Source organism: Passer domesticus, chromosome 3, assembly GCF_036417665.1.
Source record: "Passer domesticus isolate bPasDom1 chromosome 3, bPasDom1.hap1, whole genome shotgun sequence".
Taxonomy (NCBI): Eukaryota; Metazoa; Chordata; class Aves; order Passeriformes; family Passeridae; genus Passer; species Passer domesticus.
This window is the reverse complement of record NC_087476.1, coordinates 66,788,479-66,813,491: the sequence shown is the minus strand read 5'-3', so window position 1 is coordinate 66,813,491 and position 25,013 is coordinate 66,788,479. Positions and strand designations below refer to the sequence as shown.

Here is a 25,013-nt window from a genome sequence, read left to right as displayed (position 1 = left end):
GGCCTTAATGCATTTAAACTATTTTTCAACTGACAAATGAAGTGTATGCTGAAAAGTCAAAGATGTTGTAGTAAAATCAACTTGACTTTCAAAACACATTCAAAGCTCCACCCTGCTTCTGTTTTTGAGAGAAAGAAAAAAAATAATCCCAAACCTATCTCTGTGTTATGAAGGGTGATTTTGGTGGTGGAGATTGCCGAGACAAACAGGTAAATGTAGGCATTTCTCCCATATGAAGTTAAATCTCCACTATTTATGCACAGCTTTCAATGAACCTCTAATGAATTTGATTGCTAAACTTGCCTGATTTATCCCAGAAATCCCAAGTAACAGTACTAGCCTTTAGTGAGCAACAACTCAGAAACCTAGAAAATGCTCCTACCATGTCTTCATGGAGTGGTAACACAACTTGAGGAAATTAATGTTTTTTTGGTATTTGGTTGAGTTTCTCTTTTGGTTTTGTTTGTATGTTTCTTCCTTTTTTGTTTCTTTTTTTTTTTTTTTTAATTTTAAAAACATCAATCAGCCACACAAAACTCACTTGACTTAACCTGAAGGATAGTAAGCATGAGGAATGCATCAAGATCTGCATTTAGAACTGGCAATAGAAATCAATGAACACTTTGGTATTTTGTTTTCATATGTTAATTTCAGATTCACAGTCGATACCATATATTTGAAACTTAAATAAGACATAAAAAGGTTAAAAAATACAGACTCCATTGAATAAAAGCCACATATCTTTCTGGTTAAACTACACGAGATAATAAAAAAATTGACATCAAAGAAAGCATTTCATTCAGGCCTTTCAAAATACTTGTCATTAAAAGATGGTTTGTTGAAACTTCAGACAGGCTAAATGTATGCCAGATTTTGAGTGAAAGAATTACCTTTCCAGGGTTGCAATTACAACTGTACTTAGTTGCCATGGCAACCTGGTAACATATAGATGTTGTCAAATGAAGACATCAAGGGAGAGACAGTGATCTTCAAATCATTGCATGCCAAGTGTCATTTTTCATGGGTATATCTGTGCTCAGTTAGGAAAAAAAAATTAAAAATAGAAAATTAACATTTAAAAAAATGTTTAAATAGCATTCAAATTGCAATACCAATATCCCATTTTGCAGTGCTATTTCAGTATCCTTAGATTAGTCTGTGCTCTCTCTTCCTTTTTTATTTTTTTCAGTTAACATGTTCCCAAAATATGACATTGGGAATTGAAAGGAAAAGAGGCAAAGAGGTCAGGATCAGCAACGAAGGTTACCATGCTTTGGTGACTGCTGAGTCCTGCTATTATCCTCCACCTTCTCTTCCTGTTTTAATTGTCCTGCTATCTCGACATGGGTATTTCAGTCAGATGTTCTTTTTGACCTGCACTTCAATTACTTTAGAGCCGGCAAAAGGAAAAACGGATCTATATTAAACGTCATTGTTGAGCATGCCCCAAAGATCTGAGGCTCTGCAAGTGTTCCAGCTGTGATCTATTTGTACAGGTTGAGACAGAATCCAGAAAGCATCCACTACAAACATGGCTTTCAGCTCTCTTCAACAGGCAGCTCATACTGTGGTGCTGTCATCTATACTGCTATTTTTACTTCTACTGACCACAGTGGCTTTGCTTTGTTTTATATTAAGGTGTACAAAAAAGGTTTTCTGAGTGGGCATTCAGTTTCTTCACACAGGCTGCTCACACCACGCTGCCCTGCTCACTAATGCCAGACCATGTGGTACCAGTTTAAAGTGGGTCAAGCATGAAGAAACTTGTGCATCCTTCCATCTAACCCAAGTCCAGGCAGGTGTTTATGTTACAATAAGACAGAGGCATCCTTCCAGTTTAAAATTTGCCTGAATACCAAATAGCATAAGAAAGAAGGAAGGACACAATCCAATTGGAGTCTTGTAAGGAAAAAAAATATTCTTTCAGAGCTTTTAAAGAAATTGGAACTGGATAAATTGTTTACCATGGCTGAGATACTTTTGATCTAGCACTAAACTGTCTCACACCCCAAATTCACCACCTTATCAATCCCTACTTTACTATAAATCTGCCTTGTACCCACAATACAAAACTAGACACTAAAAATGTGAAGTGGAAATGAAAAGTTGTTTAACTCATTAGTAAAGCATAGTTTGAAGTTACTACACTTAATGCATACAGATTCATCAAGACAAACGTCAACAAGAATGAGTTTGCTTTGGTTTGTTTGCTATATTCATTTTAAATGAACTAAAAATGACTTTGTGTTGTGGCTTAGGAATGGTGGAACACTAATGTATTCCCACAAAAATCAAAGACAGCAAGCCTATCTGCTCTACTTCCCACCCCTTTTGGTCAGAGAAAGAGACAAAAGGCAGAGATACAAAGTTGATATAAGAACAATTTTTGGAAAGAGCAGTGAGATTAAAAAAACAAACAGTAACAGCAAAAATAGTAATAAAAAATTATACAAAAAAGAGGATAATTTACATACAAAAATGATCACTGACCAACTGACCCAGCACTGTGCAGCCCCTGAGACAAAGAACAAAATGGCTCCCAGACTCTCTGTTTGTCCCCCAAGCTTGAGACAATGAAAACGGAAGGCAAACAGTCCATTCAGAACCAGAATTACCACGGTTACATTTACCACTTTCTCCCCCAGAAAAGAAACACCCCAGTCATTCTGGGAAGTGAGAATCCCTGGCTGTGACATAAGATGGTATAAAATAGTGAAATATCTTGGCGATGCCCTCACAGCTCCAGGCTCCTCTCCTTCAAGGCCACAGTGAAAAATCAACCCTGTCCTTGGCTCAAACTCTAATTTCTAAACACTTTCAGTAATCTGAACCTAAAGAGAAAACATTCCTTCCTTTGCACAGGAAGAAACAGTGCCCAAATCAAAGAGTTAAAAACCAAAAGGATAATAAAAAATTAAGTACAATGCAACAGGTAGTCACCAGAAAATTATTCATTTTAATGGGAAATATAATATATAATATAAATATTGAAATGAAGTAGATATATATAATGAAAGAAGTAGAACTCTTTTATTACCACTAGTGCCACATTTCCTCTGCAGTGACATTTAAAAATTAAAATTAAATTGTATGAGAGATTTTCCTGACATTCAGAAAATGAAACACATGATCTTGTCAATAACTAGAAATTCCAATATGAAAGCCTGTCTTTTAATAATTATTGTTAAGTCAGATGTCTATATTTATTAAAATACCTTTCTGTAACTCATATCTGTATCAGTTAATTTGTAATTCTGATTTCAAACAAAAAACCACATTATTTAAAAATTTTGTTTGACCAACAAATGAAGTGTGTCCTTATTTATGATCTTAACACAATTTATATCAATCCTGGCCAAGCTGTGCATTTGCCAATAAGTGAAGATATAGAGTTATGGGTATATTCTACTATAGCCAACTCCAGTCTAGCCTGAAAGAGTCACCTCACTTTGTACAAGCCTCCAAATATCCATCAGACTGCAACAGTCCTCACTTACAGCTACAGTGCACCACAAGTTGTCTCTGTAAGGGGTCAGCTATTAAAGCTTTGTGTGCTGCCATAGTCAGACAAAGGCTATTGGCACCCTGTAGGTCCTCCAGGACTGCATTTATCACTTACATCATCTGAAGCACTGCAACTTTCCCAGCAGATAAAATAACATTTCTAAACATTTAACAAGCTTTCTTAACTTCATTCCATCAAGACTTTTAAGAGCTGACACCAAATTTTTTAAAAGCAAGGAACTTTTGCACACTAGAACATTTCAGTCACAGACTAACTTTTAAGGTACAAAACAAACAGGAGAAATGGTGGATCAAATAGAAAACTCTTTCCAAAGCTGAGTAACACAGAAGAAAACACAGCTGATTAAAAAATTGTTCTCCTGTACCAACAGGAAAGAGTAAGTGAAGGTAAAGTATTGCTCAACCCCCTAATTTTTCTGAAATTACTAGGTGCTAAAATGTTACAGATGTAAAAAGGAAATTACTAAGGTCCAGCCAGAGTACAGGCTAGGAACTCCAGGAAGGAATCAGAAAATACCCCTGCCACTCCACTCATTTATGTAAATAAGAAAAAAAAACATATAAAAATATTCATAATTATAAAATAAGCTATTATTTTAGAAAACCTTCTTCTGTGCTCCTTTAGAAATGATCTATCTTCTCACTTTGACTTCAGAAACATTTCAGAATATGTTTTATGAAATCAGGACACAAAGTAGCTAAACAATTTGCAAAAATGTCTAAAACTTGAAAATTCTTCTTTGTACCCTTTTTTTCTGCTAGAAAAAGCAAACAAAAAAATCAGTAACTTTAGCTTTCTAATAGTATTAATTTTGAATATAATTAATTAGATCAATCTTAAAATGTGGAGCTCAGCTTTGACAGTAATCAATTCAGAAGAAATTATAAGTTAAGAATATCTACAAAGAAATTGACATTGTAAGTGGTAGCAGTTCTAGTCCCACCCTTAAGGCACAGATACACACACATCTACATATGCAGTTCACATAGAGAAGGAAACATTTCTAGAATTGATTAAATCAAAGAATTGTTTAGATTGGAAAAGACTTCTGAAAGCCTTGAGACCAACCATTATCCCAGCACTGCCAAGCCCACCACTAAATGGTGTCCCTAAGTGCCACATCTACACATCTTTTAACTACCTCCTACTCTGAATTTTGACCTGCAGAATCTTGCAGAAAATAAAAAAACGTGCTTTTAAATGAGGAAAGGATTGAAATGAAGGACTCCAGAATTTTCGACTCCTGAAACTGAGCCTTGGAATTTCCAACTCCTTGAAGTGAGCACTGAACTTTATGCTATGTTCCCCACTTCTTCACTCTGTAAAAATATTACTTGTCTATCTCAGACCTTTATATAAGATAACATACATGTTTTCAAAGTATATCCAGGGTGAAATGAAATTGCTTATTGTATAAGTAATTGTTTATTAAGTTTTTCTAAACATGATCTTTCCCACTTTGTTCATGCATCAGAAACACCCTCTGCTGTCATCCCTTCTCTAACTATTGGGAGAGATCAAATACATTATCATGTCAACAGGAGTTGTGAATTATTTAAGTACCTGTGTCAAATTTAAACTTATTTTTCAAGGTAGAGGTGGCATTAGGATGATCCAAACTCAAGTGTCTGATGTATCACTTCAGTGATCAGTAGTAGTTCAGGGAGAATTCACAACACAAATGAGACATTTGAGGAAATTCATATTAGGACCTTGTCATTTGGCAGAAAAGATAACTGGTCTTATAACTCCATAAGCAAACAGCACATATTGGCATGAGTGGGAGAAACTAGCAAGGGTAAAAGACATCTCTTTCCTTAATACACATTTAGAATTTCAACACCTTAATTTTCTATTAACACTTTTTTTTTGTCAGTATTTTTCTTCAGCTTTTATTCATTTCCTCATCCAAGTCACACTGTGGCTTTTGGAAGGCACAGGGGTCTCTGGTGTGATTTACAAAGACACCTTGGCATAGGAAGTTACAAATCATCTACATAAGGCACAGAAGTATTTACAAGAAGCTGAGGAATTTACTAGGCAATCTCTCAATCCATTTGTCAAAGCACCTGCAGGACTCATTTGAAGGCAGGTGAACTAATAAACCTCAGAAAAGCAGCCACCAGGAGAGCATTCTGTTTTACTAAAAGCATTTGTAGCCTTTGCTCACATCCCCCACCAAAACATACACACTTTTTAACTTATTGGCTCTTATCTCTCTCTCTGCTGTAATAAATCAGAGGCTGGAAAAGCTAGTGGAGAGCAGAACAATAGGGTTGAAAATCATGACCTTTGTGTGTAGTAATTGAAAACCACAGAGAGTTCAGAGTGCAGAATGGACTTTTGGACACATCTGTGCGGGGAGCTTTGAAGCCTGAAATTATCCTCTCTTATAACTCTAGGCTTACATAGCAGTGTTGTCAAATTGTAAACTGGAGGTGGGTTAAATAATTATAGTTCACAGCCTTAGTATGTAATTACAGAATCAAAGATACTATATAGATATAGTATTATCTTATTTAACAGAACATTTCTTTTTCTTCTTCTGGGACAATGTTTTTACCACCTGTTAGGATGCATGAGTTTTAGAAGTGTACAGAGCAGCCACTGACTGCAGTATTTGTAAACAGCTTCAGAGGGCAGCTGTGTCTTTCCACACCAATGCTACCACCATTACACTGTGCAGACAGAAATAACTTTGGAAAGATTTTTAAAAAAATAAAAATAAAAGCGTAGTTAAGGACCATCATTACAGAGCACTTAAACCACAATGCTCTGTTACCACTTCACCCTGTCTGACTTTATTCCCCAGTAAGTTTCATACTACTGCCAAGGCACAGTTACATCACTTAGCAGTGAAAAACTCCTGACACTGGACTTCTATCTTTGCCACCACACATGAAACAACAGCATCAGTAGCTTCTGATTCTGGCTTAACTCACTAACGTATTCCTGAAGATCATAGAATCCCACAATTTAGTACTTGGGAAAAGACCTCTGAAATCATCAAGTCCAACCTATGACCTAACACAAGTGTGACAACCAGATCATGGCACTCAGGCACAAAGTCCAGCCTTCCCTTTAGCACCTCCCAGACTGCGACTCTATCATCTCCCTGGGCAGCCCATTCCAATGCCTTTGGAAGAATAAATTCCTCCTAACACCCAAGCTAAACCTCTCTTGGCACAGTTTAGGACTATGTTCTCTCATCCTGTCATTGGTTTTCACGGAGAAGAGACTGACCCCACCTGGCTACACTCTCCTTTCAGGGATTTGCAGAGTCGTAAAGTCGCTCTGGAACTTCCTCTTTTCCAGACTAAACAACTCCAGCTCCCTTAGCTTCTCCTCACAGAATGTGCACTCCAGACCCTTCACCACCTTAGCTTCCCTTCTCTGAATCATTCAACTTCAAATTACTCAAGTTAAAACTCTCCCCACTGCCCCCCTCCCCAAAAAAACCCCACAAAAAACAACCTGGCTTGGCAACCACACAATTAGAAGCTCACATTCCCTTTGTCTCTTACACCTTTCAGTTTAAATAGTTTATCCAGGCTCTTGGCTTTGGAAGAAGCGTTGTCTTACTGCAACAAGCCAATTTATCACCAAAAAGGTTGAATGCCTTTTGATTTTTCATAATAATAAATTCTCTTCAATTGAAAATACAGTCTTCTGAGGCATATTAAATGCTCGCAGGGAAGTCTTTTCTCTTCCCTGCTGTTCACCACAAGGGTGCTAAATTTGTTACTGGGACATTTCTATAGGAAGTACTGCTAATCTCCACTTTCTAAAAACTTAAAAAAAAGGAAAAAACCCCAAACCTAGTCAATTGCAAACAAACTTACTGCAAGAGAATGAAAAACCGTATAAATAAATATAGACAAAGAAAAAAAACCCAGTTTTGTAATTACATTGCAAAATGCAAATAATCTGAAGCTGTATCTCTAAACACAAAACCAAAATACGATTGATTTTAAAAACAGCATTATTACCATCTTAGTGGTAATGAACTTCCCACCTGCAACCCCTCCTACTCTTTTTTTTAAACATATAACTTCTCATGAACAGTTTGGGGAAGATGTCACACCATACAAAATTGTCATAGTGCACCATGACATAATTAAGAGCTTCATTAACACATCTATAGAACATGTTAGCCTGTTTTAGAAACACATTTAAGATGTCTGAACTTGTTGCAAAGCAGTTGTTGCAAATCACCACTAAAGCCAGTGCTAGATTTTGAATTCTTTAAATTAAATCCAGAGACAGTGGTGGAGAAATATAATGAATAAGGTTTATTATAGACACCTGTAGAAGTAAAAATCATATGTAACCTCTTTAACCACAGACTGCAAGAATATTTCTTTTCATAATTCTGCACCACAAAACCCAATCACACTTATCCTCATTAGCTTTCATAGCCTTGAAATTTGTAACAGGAATTATTTTTTTCTTCCAAGGAGAAATACTATTCCCCCCATCTTAGCCTTTCCAAGTAAAATACAACAATCCCATTGTTTCACAGCAAGGAAACCATCATACCAAGCGTTACCATTTGTAACAGAATGTTACAAATATGCTGCCCATCCTCTTGAGATGCATCTGTGAATTCACTTCTGACAGACAGCTGATTTTATGTCTCTCTGTGCTCTCCTTATGCGTAGTAGTTTTTGTTACATGTGAAGACCACAGCCCTAACCTAATTTAGGCTTCTGCAGGCTCAGATAACTAACAGTTGTCTCCACATTACCATCTTAACTCCAGTAGATTTATGCCTTAAGACCTAAGAGCAGGGTCTAAATCAGCTCTGCTTCCATACTAGTTATACTTAGAGATTGCATTCTGTGTTGCCACTGAGGCATTTTGATTACAAATTTTTATAGACTATAATGCTAGACCAGAGCATACTGTCTGTAAAGTGCAACATTTCTGTGAACACCTCATGAACAACAGGATGGCCTTGTTTCTGTTAGTACAAAAACCCAGAGTAAACAAAAATCAGCATGAAAACACTAAATCATTTGAGAGTTAAAAAAAAGATTTAAAAAATCAAAAGAAAAAGAATATAGCTTTAATGACAGAATATAGCATATGAGCTGGGATTCAAGTGTATCATGTAGGCATACAATTAAAGGGCAATTGTCAAACCCTGACATCAAAGATGGGAAAGGAAACTAGAAATGCTATGTTTAGAAATGCCATTGATACAATCTCCATATCATATTTTACATACAGTTTAAGACATGCCACACAAGTTTAAAAATAAAAAACCAGCTACATGCAATGACAAAACCCAAAATGGGACATGTAGAAAGGAATCAAGTTTCCTGTAGCATGCAACCTAAGAAAATTTAATTATTATAGAATGAGTCCTAGAGTATCGTATTTCCTCGGACTTATGAAGTCAGTTCTGTCACACTTTTTTACCAGACCATCATCCTCCCCCACAATTAAAAAAAACTTTGAAAGAGCAATAATTGCTCTCCAGGAAGTACACAGACTATGTCTGTAGGAGAGACAACCTTGATTTTGGGGTGATCTGATCATGTACATCCTGAAAAACAGGATAACAGCAGTTTTGAAGGAACAGGTCTGTGCAAAGTGAAATAGAGATAAAGTAATAATTGTTTGAAATGCAGATGTTAAGGGTTCAGCTTGGAAGTTTTAGTCTTGCACCTGGCTCAGCTGCATACCACTTTAAAAAAGGCAGAGTAGTTTTTGGCCTTTTAATTTCCATTGATAAGGAAACAGATTGCCACATGTAATGATTACAGTATTAATTGCAGTGAAATATGAAGAAGCCAGAGTTCAAACAGAAGAGTATAAACAAATATGGTGGTGACGTGGCTGAACTGGCAACTTGTTTTATCAACAGACAGCATGGATTGATAACTGAAGAACAGAGTAGAGGTAAGACAAACAAGCGGGTAGCAGCAAACTCTTACATTCTTATTTTCCAGCCACCATACCAGCCTTAATAACAGTTCAGAGAAAAGCTGGGCAGCATTAACTGAAGAAGCCACACACTACATTCTCATTGAGCACTTGCACAAGGCTCCTCTCCGGATTCAGTTAAGCGTACAAGTGTTTGCAGGGTTTAAGACAGGCCAGAGAACAGCAGGAGCTGAGGCTCTGTCATGATGCCTGTGCTTTGAGGAAGGCATATGCAAAGGCCAGGACAAATGGCAGGGTCACTGAAGGGCAGCTCTGCTGGTGCTCTTGGAGTATGTGCAGGAATATCTCCTCGCCCTTCCAAAAGGAATCCCCCGCCCTCACCTGAGCTAAATGCCACAAATCTGGAGTCTGCTGCTTCAAATGCCAACTGGAACAGAAATACATCCTTGACTTCACTATTATTTGCTTTAAACTCAAAAATATGTTTTTCCCCAGGAGACAACATACTAGAATGTTGAAAGATTATAATATTATTCACTGATGATTAAGTGAGGGAATTTCTAAACTACTAAGCATGCACAACAACTGATACAAACGAAAGGGGACTTGATTCAATTTTTTTTGGTTGGTTGGAGTTTTTTTGGTTTTTTTGTTAAATTTTACCTGGTACTTGTTAATCTACCAAGCCTTCATAGACATGCACATACACTTAAAGAAATTCTTCTTGAATGTGGGCCACTGATCTCCTCTGTGCAGAGTTACCTGGCCACAGAGAGGATTGCCTGTGACACTGCTCAAGTTTAATATTCCAAACAATAGCAAAGTGAAATGTGAAATAACTCTTAAAGTCAGATTCTAACATTTGTGATAACTTGACTATTACCGAAAAATCTTCAGTATATGTTTTTAAAAGTACAGACTTGGTCATCCTTCAAAGTATTCCAGTATGGTGACTGTTCTGCTATCACAGACAGATTTTCCCACTGATGACATGACAACTGACTGTGCAGTCAGTTGACTGTTATATAGAACACAATTCTGATAAACTGAAAACCCCCAGAGTTGAAGTTACAGGTGTCAGAGGAGTTTTAGAAAAAGGCTCAGACATTAGGTAAATTATACAATCTACCCTCGTATATGAGCTTGTTTGATCTTCCAGAAATATTCTGTTCTTTTCCCATGATCAAACAAAACACCCACATGCACTGAAAACATGTCCTTGCTTTCAAACAAATTGTTTTTACACGTTTACAACAATTTTCTGCATTTCCAAATCATGCCACAATTTGACACATTATCAGCACCACACCAGATTACATTCTGTTACAGATCTTACATAATTCCTTGTAGCTTCTCTTTATTATAAATTATATTATGTGATTATTCTAATTATGAAGGCAGGTAAGTTAATCAGAGAGACTGCTTCAAAAGTGGAGGCTGGCACTTAAGGGATAGTCAGTGCACTATTGCTTTAACAAGCAAAATAACACATGAAATGTACTTTAACACACAAATCATACTCTATCAATAAATACTCACAAAAATATCATCTTTTAAGAGCCCAGCCCAAGAAATTACAAAACAAATTAAAGCTCTAGAAATAATATGCCCACATTTTTTTTATTTTTCAGCAAGCTAATTGAGAGATAACCGATAAACTGAACTGCAAACAGGGTTTAAAGTAGAAAACAATCTGATATTTCCCTTCATATTTTTTTGTTGGTACCACAAATTCTGCTGTTTCAAGATCTACATCTCTTAACTTTCCTTACTGTAAAGGGAGGAAATGTGAGAACAACCTGGCCTGCTGTTATGTGACTGCTCCTTTCCTTTCGAGGATGATGAATGGCTGGTGGGAAAGCTCATGTTACACAGTTAAACAAATGTCTCCATGAGGCAAAGATATCCCAGACATTTAAAACTGGAGCTGCCACCATGGCCACACAGAAGGCAAAATAATTCCAAAGACATTCCACTTCATCAACATACAGAGTCCTTTGCTGTGTTGGAGGCATACCAACAGAGCAAAGTGTAGGATAATTGAGGTCCTGCTGCTGTGGCCACTAGCCCAACCTAAGACATCATCCATGTGCTTGTTAGGACCTACTGCTGCTTCCAGGGACAATTCTGCACTGTGGAACACACTCTTAGGTTCCCTCGGGGATCACTAGAGCACCAAGTACCTGTGGCTTTCTTAAGCATCACACTCTGGTAAACATATTTATCTCCACAAAACCTGGTTCTTAGAAGAGAGCACTACAGTAATTGTCAAGATGTATGCACTAGAAACAGGATGCCCCACTTCTTAGAGAAATATGCACTCATCACACTTAAACAAAATGTCATCTATGTGGATGATAGATGAATCCTTTTTTAAACAATAATTAGCAACACATTCCAGTAGCTTTCTAGATGTGCACTGCATTTCCATGTGTTAAATATAAAAAATGCCCATGAGAGAAGTTTAATTCGGCTATCACTTCAATTTTCAGGACTACACTATACCAAAGATAATTTCCTTAGATTTCTGAGTGAAGTATGAATTTAACTTCATTTTCAGATACCTATCTGCTGAGCAAATATATTTAACAGAGATGAGTATTGTTATCAGTTTTCTAATGATGTTTATTATCAGTCAACCAAAGGACACATCTTTGAATCAGAAATTTTGAATCACGATTTTGAGTATATTATGTAACATGCACTTAATTACCAAACTGCTGTGCTGTTTGCAGTGTTTTGCCTTCTTTTGAAAAAGTTTAATAGAAAAAATAATAAAAGTCTGAGGTGTTTACGGTGTTAAGCATAGAATAGGAAGGATATAGGCAAACAGGCATCTTTCTTCCTTGGCTTGTTAGGTACAAGACAGGCTAAAAGGATTTTATACAGCTCCTACACAATTAAAAATATAAATTCTAGCTGTTGCTGCATTTTTGTTGGTCTGAGCCTTTTCCTCGGTTTATAAAGTTTATAAAACTGCGGAACAGTTTCTAGAACGCCTATGAAACCAAATGGAGCAATATTGAAAGCACTATCATTATATGCTTTCTAGCCTCTTCACTTTATTTATTACTGTTTACCAATATAATTCATTTCTTCATGCTTAGTGTCAAAAGGGCTCTCCTATCTTTCACAGTCAGCAATCTTATGCAAGCTGCTAAAATAGAATTAGGACTTTCATCCCTTCTTCAATCAAATTCACTATATAATTACAGAAGATATACATTCTACTTCTACAACATTATCTCAATGTTCTTCAGATTACTTTAAGAACACATTGCTCCTTAACATTCAAAGGCACATGAACAACTTCCCTAACTCTAGAGTTTCACTCTATTAAAAATGGAGTCCTAGCATTGATTAAAGATTAAAACCTGAAAACAAAAAAGTATAATATTTGAGGGAAAAAATATGACATTTAAATCCTACAAATAAACAAGTTTTCCCACCTCTTTTTGAGTAGAGTTCTGTGGCATGCAAAAATTAGTTCAGTACTCAGGATTCAGCCTCATCCAGCAAATACATTCACAAAAAGAATTTTCATGATGAAATCTTCACTGAAATCAAAAGGGGCAGTATAGTTTCAAGCAAGACTTATTCTAAGTCATATGATCTAGAAAAATAGATATATAACAGATGAAATTTCTGCCTGATGGTGCATGCAGGCTATAACAGCACTATCTGCAACTCAGTCAGAATAAGGTTTGTTAGATATCTTAGCTCTTTTTTGGTCAGTCTTCTTTTCAAATGATTGCCTTTCCAAGTTACACAAAATTTCCACCTATTCTTACAAAAAATTCTTATAAAATTTCAGTTCTAGTTTTTTCAGGAGAAATTAGTATAGAATATATTTAATTTACATAGATTTCTTTGAATAATACTCATTTAATCACATACTTGATGAAATGTAGAAATTCTAAACCACGTCAAAATTTCATGTGGATTGTTCCAAAGACTACTAACAAGTACTAACGGCCCCAAATGGCACTTGAAACTAATGTCATTAAAGCGTACTAAACATTGCTAACATTTATCCTTTGTAGACTTTGAACAAGAGTCTTTGCAGATAAGAAGGGATATTGAAATAATTTACTACTTCTTACATACAAAGTAATCATATCTTGGTAAAAATAAATAAAAAAACCCCCTCATAACTGAGCACAGAAACCCCTCTGATGATGAAGAAAAATGAAACAATACAAAACAAGAAAATTTGTAAGTAAAAACACACACATATCTTTCATTTGCACAGCTTCAGGTGAATCACACCACATGCCTGGGGAAAAAAAAACCAAAAAGAAAACACTTAGGCACTGTCTTCTTGATGGAAACAACAAAGAAGAAACTAATCTGCAAATACACTTTGAGTTCCCTTGTCTACTTTTTCTATGCAAGAGCGTGCAGCAGCATAGCACATGGCTATCAGGGAAAGGAAGCTTAGTGCAAACTGGGTGTAGGTGTTTGAAAAATCACTTATGTTTTTCACAAAATTTTTGAGAGTTTTCCATACTGAAACCTAAAGAGGTTGATCATACAAACAAAATTCAAACATCTGGGTTTTAATGAGTATCTGACATGTTATTTGTAGATAATGCAGCAATACAGCAGGGAATATCTGAACTTCAGAGAAAAATTCCTTATTTCCAGCTGGTGGAGAAGCCCACCTTGCCACCCTAGATATACTCAAAGCTCAGCACTTGCAGGCAATGGAAAGGTCCTCAAACATCCTTCCAAGCTTTGAGCAGAGAAGTTCTTTTAGAGGGAAATCTGGGGGAGGAGAAGCCTAGGAACAGCTACAAATGATTACCAAAGTGGTAATTACTTTAAGCAAACACTTCTATCTTTAAAGACCTTCTGTGTCATATTATTTAAAAAATAAAATTCTCATCTGTAAAACCAGCAGAAGGAGGAAAAGAGAACCGTGGGTTGTTTCATGATCATGCTGTGACAAGAATAAATATCATAATAAAGGCAGTGCTTTCTGAACTTTGGACAGTCTTCAGCTAAGGAAGTTATATTAAAAAAATCTACTTGTATGAATGAGTTTAGTCTTTATCCTCTTATTATGATTACAAAAGTCCAAAAATTACACATGGCTGTCCATGACCAGCAAAACCCATATGAAATCATGTATGCCCACATGAGCTGCTGGAGGCAGGCAGATTAGGTAGATGCAGTTTAACTAAGACAAGTTTGGTCACTAAGGACAGATGGTAAGGAGAAAAAGGGATCTAGATGAAACTATTATTCCTAAGGGTGAGCTTTGACAGAGGCTCCTCTCATTCCTCATGCCCACAGACACTTCCCTCACAACTGGCTTCTCTCAATGTTGGTGAGTTTGCAAAAGTATTTCTAGATCCCCCTCAAGAAATTCAGCCAGGAAAATGGAAAAAGCCTAGGACAGATGAGCTGGGACTCTACCTACTGTATTTTATCTCCATGTAGAAGTGACAGGAGCTGCTGAGGCATTAGCAGCTGGTTACCTCGATTTGATCCAATTAATATTGGATCAAGGCCAACAGCACTTCAAGAGAGACAAAAAATGCCAACAAAATTTCAAGCCCGAGACCTCATGCTCCAGGAAAAAAAAATAACAGACAAACCAATAAAAAAAAAAATCTTCCTTTATTCTTCCAAAGGATTATTCTGCCACAGAAATTAAAGAGCACAGAAGTAGAGAGGCAAACTGAAAAGTCTTGCTTCTTGCTTTTCAGTAAACTGCAAATAGAATCAAAGATGCAGAACTGTGTCTAAGTAAACAAGTTGACAGAAGAAAGGTCAGATCGCTAAAGAATAAACCTGCTGAGATTCTTTCCTGTCACTGAGATTCAGCAGAGAGCTTTATATCTTGCGAATGAAGAAATACACAATCACAAACAGGAAATCAGTTGAGAACAAAGTCAAAAAGTAGAGAAAGAGAGGAGATAGTCAGCAATTCTGCTTGTTACTTGTATTTATTGTTTTATTTTAAAATACATGGAATATTTAATTCTGCCACAATCTATATATGGGGAAATTAGTCAAAATTAATTTGCATTACTTTGGCAAATGTTAATATATTTTTTCTATGTGCTATTCTTGTTTAGATTTTGGGTTTGACTTAAAAAATAATTAATTAATAACCTGTCCTAAGCATGAAAGTAAGCATCCAGAGTGATGAAAATCTTAGTTTTCAAACCAAAAATTTATAAGCAGACTTGTCCAAAAGACCTACTTATTCTTCTAATGTATCTTAAGTCCTGATACTTTACATATAAAGAGACAAAGTTACGTGAGGTAAAACACCATTTACTAGGCAAAAAGATGCATATGCCCCATCATGTTGTTCATGTCAGGGTTGTATAAAAACACAATCATGCAAAGAAGCCTATGAACACTTACAGATTATTTTTAAGATGAAAGCCAGGAAAGTTCCTCCTCTGTGCCAGATCTATCTGAAGCCCAGCTGCTGGGAAGGGGAAAAGAACAAGCAGGAGGAGTCCAGGGCACCCTTGTTTTGCCCTTCACCACACAAGACTGGGGATCAGGTTATCCACCCCTTTCATTCTTCTGCTTCCTATAGCAACACTTCTAGAGGTAAAGCAGAGAAGGAAGAATGGAAGGAATGGAAGAGTGGAAGGAATCAACCTGTTTACGGCTGGATTAAATAGCATAGATGGAAGATGGGAAAAGATGAGGTGATGGCCCTCTACCTACTATATTTCCCGTCACTCCATGTGCTTATGGATGTGCAGGTGGTCACCAGGAGGGACACTCACAGGCAAGGCACTGCCAAGAGAACTATTGCTCCATTTAGTTTCAAATGGCAAACAAGGCAGGCGGGAAACAATCTCACCAGTTACTCACAAAGGTGATTAATAAGAGTCATGTAGTCTTCTGGTGAATGTGCTACAGATTAAAGATGATAATGTCTTTGAAGAAAGGTAGCAGAGGGGTTGTGCTGTTTCTTTTACTGAAGGTATTTGGATAATTAGTCTTTTCCAGCAATTAACCCAGAACTGTCCTATTTTTCAATTAGACAAGAATCTCATTTGCATGTTCTCAAAGACAACAGGATATTCTGCTTCCTGTGGCTTTTAAATGGTGCAAAGGTAACCTTAGCTGTCCCTGCAAAAATATTTCACTTGCATTTTCAAGTTGCCAGAACTTCCCTGCAACAGAACAAGTTAAAAAAAATATGTCAGATACAGGAGAAGAGATGATTGCAATCTTGAGTCCTGCACTGAATTTAATTTCCTGTCACAGCTCCAAAAGGGTATTGGGATGAAGGTGAGGGTGAAAAGGTTTAAAGTTAAGTGAAAGATTTGTCCACATCCAAGTTTTGCTTATAAATATGTGCATATAAATCCTTATATTTTATAACTAAAATTCAGAATTTCAAATGCAATTGTTTCCTCTCACAAAAATAAATTCTGTGTATGTTACTCATATAGTATTTTCAGATCACAGAATATTTAAATTATGCTCAGCCCTCCCAAAACCTAGGGCAGCTCTAACTCCATAAAGTTTTTTCTTGTGATTGCAGTGAACTAAATCATGTTCCTTAAAATTTTTCTCCTCAAAACAGCACATTTGAAATACACTTCACAGGAGGATGAATCATCAGAAAATTCTCCTGCCTCCCTTTTGCTAAGACTTTGAAAAATATCACTTTCCTGGGGAGATCTAGAAACCACTTGAACATACCTCACTGCAGCATTTGCATTCAAGATATTCTTGTATTTTAATCTAAATATCACATGAATAAGAGACCTGGAGCTATACAAGAATTTCTCCTTTTCTTCCTTTTTCAATCTCATTAGCATTGCCTTCACCATCTCTCAGAGGGGCTACCCTAGTTCTCTCAGGTCAGCTTCAACTCTTCTCCTTCTTACAACACTTTGAGCAAGAGAATTAACAATACTAGTTATTCTCCACATTATAAAACAACTGGTCATGTCACATTTAAACATGTTGTTTGATTTTCCCATTATGCAAAATTACTGGGTAAATGGGAAGAAAAAAGGGAGGCATCACTGCTGAATTGCCATGCATGTGTTAAAAAACCCTCATGATTGCAAGACCCAACAGGTTTTCTTTCTGCTGAACTGGGACCTATTTAAAGCAAAATGATACATTTAAAATGATTTCCTAGTGGATTCGATTAGAGAAATAAATTAATGACTGCTATTAAATAAAACATTTTGGCACCGAATATTATGGCAACTTGATTTGCATAATTTAACAGTTGCAGGGACTTAGGGAAATAACAATGTAAATGAGTGCTGAAAGTGTGCAGTAATGAAAAAGCAGATTTTGCCATGCATAAGACTCTCCCCCATGATTTTATTTTAAGGTAATCTTCTCATTTCTTAATTACATTTTTAAATAAAGGTTAAAACAATTTGTTGAAAACACCTCTGCTGTCACTTCATTCTGGTGTTGTTACAGATATGTAACAACAATGGGAAGCTTCTCTTCCCATTTATTTTTCATAAAAGAAAAGTTAATTTCTGAATATAGAAGACAGTGAGAAATCCTCAAAGATGACAAAATAAAAATAAAATCAAAATTAAAACAAACCACCCCCCCACCATTACTTTAAAACTACAAAATAGCATTTTACTGTTTCCTGTCAGGCAAACCTTGAGGAAAACAGATATTTCATATAAATAGGAAAGCACTCATTCAAATAATAATAATAATAATAGCAAAATAAAATATTTTAGTTCCATATATCTTAAATAATTAAGAGATGGATTACAGTTGTACTTCACAAATTTCACTTTGTTTAAAAAAAAATCACAGTAGCAAAATGCATAGATCAATATTTATCTGGCAATCCACACTGTGATTTTTAATTTTATCATCTTCACAGCAATTAAACACTCTGGAGTTACACTGCTCTCATAAATAACACCATGGTTCTTTTATAACATCCAACACTCGTGCACAACACCAGATAATTTGCCTTTCAGTGTGTCCTCACTAGCTGATAGGAAAAAAAACCCCAAAACCACAAAGAGATCAAGATGTATAAGGCCAGTCAAGTGCTCCATTAACATGTAAACCAGCAGATGCTGTTTCCATACCCTGCTTCGACTGGCACAAATAAGGGCAGGTACACAAACACCTAAATGCTCTCTACAGGGCCTCAGTCAAATCTGAGAGGGCCAATTTAACAATTTGTCACCTCTGACTCACCACACAGTGGGTTTGTACAAGGGACACTGCACAAGCCAAGTAAAACCAGCAATGTGAAGCCCTGTCACACATGAGCTCACTATTATTGCTGCCGTGGTGGTTCTGCTCACCCCAGCATAAAGGAACAAAACCTCTCCAGAGGATCATGTGCATCTTCTGACATTATACTGATTATCTCCATACAATTTCACCCCTCACTTTCAAAAATAAGGAAACCAAAGATTAAAAACCAAAAACCCCAGCCTGGTTATTGTTAAGGCTTTTGAATGAAATTTAATAGAATAAAAATTACAATGATAAGCTTATGACTAAAATCCTTCTGGCCTGGATGTCTGAATTAATGCAAATAATGCACTTTTTGCTTTATGGAGTGCAATCCTCACTAATCCCATGAAAAATGAGATAAAGTAAGGTGAAGTCATGGACTACAAGAGATAAGAATGCAGTACAAAATGTCTGTGTAAATAATCAGAAAGGTAATGCAGTTATGACTGTCAAAACAACAAATTAAACAAATTATCTAGCCAGATTGGTATTATAAACCTGCTATGTTACATACATTTTTACACATCTATGCACACAAACTCAAAAAAGTTTCAAAACATTTAGATTATTATTTTCATGGTTCAGCTCAGTCAAAGACACTAGATGCTTCTTAGTGGAAGTTTCTTTGAGAGATAACCTTAACCAACCTGCTGTAGAAATAAGGCAGGTTAGAAAAATCTTGATAGTATAATGAAAACAAAATTAAATGTTACTAAACATTTAAACATAAATGTTACTAAATTAATGCAGTGGAAGTAAATTTATTAGAAGCAATCTGTTGGAAGCAAATTCCACATCTGTTCCAAAATACAAGATGAACTGGTTTGATTTTGCACCTTGTACTGTCATAAATTTGAGATCTTATTTGCTTCATTCGTGCTCATGAAACATCTTGAGAAACACTGATTCATCCTATAAGATAAAGGCTTATGGAGCACTTTCTGGAACCAAATATTTTTGAAAATCTGTTTTCTTAATAAACATACAGTCTAGCATTTAAATTTTTTTTTAAAAGTTTTAAGAAATGTAATAACGGAAGAAACCTAAACAACAGAAAACCACAAAAAGCCCTTCAACACTCCCCACCCCTAGAAGTTCATCATTACTTCTGAAAGGAAAGTTGCCAGATGGATAAACTTTATGCTAGCCTTTGTCCACCTAGGAGGATGCATGCCTCAAAGTCACGTTCACCTGAAGTAAGCTATGGAGCAGTTTGGAAATGCCCTCCCATACACACAGCAGACTTCACAATTCCAAAGTAATTGGCATGAGTACCAAATTCAACATTTTTTACTCAAACAATTATTTTAAATAGCTATTTTGGAACATGATATGTTTTGCGTTTACAAGTTTTTGATACTGTAACTTTTCATTTGGCCTCTCCTTTGGGCAGCTGCCAAAGGCCCCGCAGTTTCTTTCTGTATTTAACGTCCTGGCTGCAGCCCTTGATGTGGCTACCAATACAGGAGAGCAAACAACATGGTAATAGAAGCTGCAAGCTAAAGGTTTTTAAAACATCACTTGATTTCTGAAAACAAAAGTAAACTCAAACAAGAAGAATGTAACAGGTGGTTGAATAAGGAAAAGTAAGACTAGAAGCATTTACATCCTAAAATGATCATTACCAAGGAAGCCAACAAATCCATACTAATAAGAATTTGTGCTGTGTGTAACAAATTCATATCTGAATTCCCAGTTTCTACAACACTATTTTGTTTTAGTACAGCTTCTCCCCAGAATTTGGAAAGCAACCTGAGCTGAAAAGAACGAAATTGAAAAGATTTGAGTATTTGCATTAATCCAAAACTGACCTACTAATATTTTTTTTTACCTTTGAAATACATTGCAAATTAAGACTATTAAGAATAAGCTATTTAAAAAAAAAGCTTAATGTACAATGCTGTGCAATATAAATGAGGATCACTCTGGGTAAGCAGTATTAAAAAAACCAAACCCAAACCTATGACAAATTTTTAACTGCAGCAAGGTCTGCCAACAAATTCAGGTGTCAGGAGCCAGCACCCCCAAATGAAACACAGAGGACACCATTAACACTTCAAATGGGATACAGCTGTCAAGCTGTTGGATATCAAACTGTAAAAGGTCTTGCCCTGACACTGTGCCATCTCCTCTGACCAACCTCCTTTGAGGTAGCTCTTCAAACAACATCTGGATTTGCGTGCCTCTATCCTCCTCACAAAGGTTCAAAGCACAAGCATAAAAAGCCTATGCAAGCAGAAAAACTGACCTTCACCTCTGCATTTTTCTATTTTCTGATCTTTTTTTGTCCTTTTTCTTCAATAGAAAATAAAAGCATAACAGGGTTGGTGAACAGCATGGGGCACAGACTTCAATGTGGCATTTAAAGGAAAATCTGCTGTCTTTATTATGTTTCAAGAAAAAATTATCTGTCTGCCAGGAATTAATTTTTAAGTTTCCTACACAACAAGAAGATATAATTTAAAAGCTGAAAAAGAATATGTAACTAGTGTTGACACTGATATAACTGCATTTTCAAGCACAGTTTCCTTTATAGATAGGCCACTGGCAAGTCTTCAGCAGATAGTTTGTATATAATGTTACACACACATATGGCTTCCTTCCCCCTGCTCAACCAATGCAACAAGGCATGACAATTCCCATGAGGTTTTTATTCAACTTTGACACCAAATATTCTTCCCTTTGGACATCTTCTACTTCTCAGAGTTGATGTTTTTCTACTCTGCATTACCAAGCAATAAATTATTATTAGTACTGGTAAGGGGTGATTCAATGTTTTTAGTTTGATTTTTTTCCTATGTGGTTTTTTTGGCAACAAATTTAATATATTTTTTTTTAAGAGAAAAAAGCCTCATCAAATACTTTAGCAAAGATTGAGTGAAAAAAGGAGGAGGGGAAATGACACTGGAAGAAAGGAAGTACTGTTTCATTATAAATTCTTTTTTTTTTTTTATAATAAGTAGATAACATTCTTTATCAGGTCACTGAATCCAATAAAAATATTTGAATACAACATTTGCTATTAATTTGTTATTAACTTATATGCTACTGAAAGGTTTCTGTAGGGTTTAAGTTATTTTAAGCACTGAAAGAATTTGGATTAATTGGACAACATCTTGAAATAAACAGTTAATATATTTATGTATGTACATAATCACACACTGGTTGTGATTTTGCCTGTTGTGTTAGGTTCTCTTTCACCCCAATATTCATTCTACAGTGAATAATGCTAAATAACCTATAGCCTTTAAAGAACATATGCAATGTTGAACTATGTATAGTATTGAAAAAATGTTTCCCTTAAGCAAGCAAAGGAAAAAAAAAAGAAGAAGAAGAAAGAAAAGAAACCTAAAACAACCCAGAATGAAAAAGAAAAAAAGTGCACCTGGGTATCCTCCAGCTAATTCACAAATGCCTTGCAGAAAACATGAATTTTACAAGTACAGACAAAACTATACAATGAATTTTTTCCACATAAAATAGCCATGCTGGTGTAGATGGACTGTGCCAAGCCTTTGTATGATCATTCTGAATCAGGACACATTACAGTTCCATCACTTTCATCATTCAATAATCAATTAAAAAAAATAAAAGAGAAGTATCACCACTGTTATATTTTTGATAAAGCAACAACACAAATGAACAGATTTCATTTGGTTGAAAGGTGATATACTGAAAACAAAAAAAGCCATTTTAATGAGGAACTATTCTGCAGTAGCACAACCCTCTTTATCTGCATCCAAAAATACCATCAATATAAATCATGCTGTTGGCATAGGCTAAACATGATGGATATGCTTAAAATACTATTGCTGTAAGGAATGCATTATTTAATCCAGTGTATAAACAAAATCCATGCAGAATAAAGATTTAAAATAACAAAACCTCCAAACCCCTCCAAAAGAAACCAAGACTCAAGCAGAATTCATAAAGTTTAATTTCAAAGCCTCAACTGAATAGATGGTGCTACAACACACGTTCACACAGTCCTTTCAACAGGAGGAGGACACACGTACTGCTATTCCCAGGACAATGCCAGAAATGCAAAAGGAAGTTTGTCACTCCTGCAATCCACTGCCTCTTTCTTCATACACCAGCTTAAGCAAATATAAAACCTCTGTGGACTTTGCATGGCCTCATCAGAAAATTTTATCCTTATTATCTAAAACACAAGTTCCTAAAAAATAGTCCATCTTTTGCTTTCACTCAGCTATGGTACACTGGGAATATAAGTGCACAAAAGTAAATTCAAACATTATTTTTCCTCTGAAACAAGTCACAGCAAGGTGCTCAAATTCTTTTTCACACACATGTAATTTATAAAGTAATGTAATGTAAATTTAAAATCCACATACCACAACAAACCCAAGCCAGTAACAATCCAAACTGTGCTGCTACAAAGCAGTGCGAAATAACGTTAAAGGGGGTGAGAAAAACAATATTTATTTCTATAGTTAAACACAAGAAATTTGGAGGATAAGTTGCCAAAACAGAAACACAAGTAAGCCACTTCAACTAGCAAGCTTTTGTATTGTAAGACCAAACAGAACAAGTTAACGCTAAACCATAGTTACATGAGGAAAAATGAGTCAGGATATTTACAAGCTGTACAACTGAGCAGGTCTGCAGAAGAAACATCATCTTCTGTGTTCAAAAACATCACTAACTTGTGCAGGAGAAGCAGCATATAGATATACATGCAGCCTCCTAGAATCCACTGCCACATGTGAAACTAACTTAAGGAGTTTATTTACACACAGCTGATCCCTATATTCTTATGATGAACACTTACCACAGCAATTAAATGTAGCCCCAAGTCATGAAGAGAAAACTTCCACTTACCTAAAATGATAAAAAAGAAATAAATAAGATTAAGATAATGTATCAGAAACTCAGTGTTACAGATCCAATATTTAGGAGAGAAAAAAAATTAGTTTTATTACGTTTAGTTTTAAAACTTTTCCTTCTTTCCACAGCCTCTCACCAAAAAGAAAAAGCATTTTTGCAGGGGATGAAAAACTATAGTAGTCTGCATGTAGTACAACCAGCATATATATTTAATCAACCCACCTCTTCACCAGTATGCCAGACAAATCCTGTTCAGCAGGGATGGGCAGAGCAGCTGCTCTGGGCAATTCCCTGGCTGGGGGGGCAGACCCACCTCTCACTCCCCCCTCCCTCAGGGAGCTGTGTCAGGAGGAACCCTCCTGCCCGATGCAGCAACCAAAGGGTCACTCAATCACTGCACACCTGATACAGTTTCACACCTTCTGAATGGGTGGATTGATTTTAGTGTCCTTACTCAAAAGCAAGATAAAACTAAATTCATGCATCGTTATAAACCCAGCAACTATAAAATTGGCACACTATTTAATCCCTTCTGCTTAAATTATTCTTAATAACTGAAGTGGTGTTAGATCAGAAGTCCTCCATAATTCATTAACTTTGTAAGCAAAAACTGTGATAACAAAAGTTAATTCAGTGAAATATGAAATGAGGTAGTATCTGAGAGTTCCTGGGATATGAAATTTGAAAAAAAGATAACATATTGTCTCTACTGTAAATGTGTATACAGACATTCAAATCCTTTCTAAATACTGGCATGTCCCATCAAAAAAGGGATTATTTGAGGGTACACCACTCTTCAACCTTCCAACATGAAACACTACATGCGTAAGGACATTTAAAAGAGAGGTTTGGAGGAGAGAAAAAGAACAGAGTCCCTCATTTACAACTGATACCACCTTTGAACTGCACTACTTCTTTTCTAAATTTGTCATCACAGGAAGTGGTTGAATAATTTAAAACATGATGTACATTTAAATAAGAAACTTTGAAAGCCTATTAAGGAGAAACAAAGAATTTCCTAGAGAGTATAGCTGACTATTTAACAAACCCCTAATTGTTAGAAGATTTAAAATAGATTGCATGCAGTTGTACTCCTCCAATATATATTTGAAGTGCATGCTTTTTTTTTTTTTTTTTCCCCCCTTAACACAGCAGAAATATTCCTGTTATTTTGGGGACAGAGATGCCATCTAATTAGCACAAGGCTGTCATGCAGTAGAGTTGTAGAGCCCTTTTCACCTGTTACCCAGCTCCTTTCTCACAAGGGAGAGAGGGGCACATGGGTCAGGGGCCAGAAAAAAACATGATGGGTATGACAAAACACCAAAAATCCCCCTTTCACAATCCCTGTAAAGCTCTTCACTAGCTCTCTTTTTTTTTCCTAAAATTTGTATAATTGGTAAGTAAACTAAGACCTTGCAAGAAATACATTTCCCTTCAGCCATTTGCTTAATTGTTTCATATTACTTATAGATAAGACATTGCTTTTCTGCATCCTTTCATCCAAAGAGACGGTCTG

At 36.0% G+C, this 25,013-nt stretch overlaps 1 long non-coding RNA gene across 2 annotated transcripts in view; it reads right to left on the bottom strand.

Annotated features, from left to right (window-relative positions):
* LOC135296828 (uncharacterized) overlaps window positions 1–23,836 on the bottom strand; it is a 46,218-nt gene extending 22,382 nt beyond the window's left edge. The window contains exons 1-3 of one of the 2 annotated variants that reach the window (XR_010358840.1): window positions 23,590–23,695; window positions 23,439–23,488; window positions 12,868–13,031 (exon numbers count right to left, since the gene is read on the bottom strand). This is a non-coding gene — a long non-coding RNA (uncharacterized LOC135296828). Of the gene's footprint in view, window positions 1–12,867; window positions 13,032–23,438; window positions 23,489–23,589; window positions 23,696–23,716 lie in introns of those variants that run through there. The other variant, XR_010358839.1, reaches the window with a different exon arrangement.
* Between the last annotated feature and the right edge of the window lie 1,177 nt (window positions 23,837–25,013).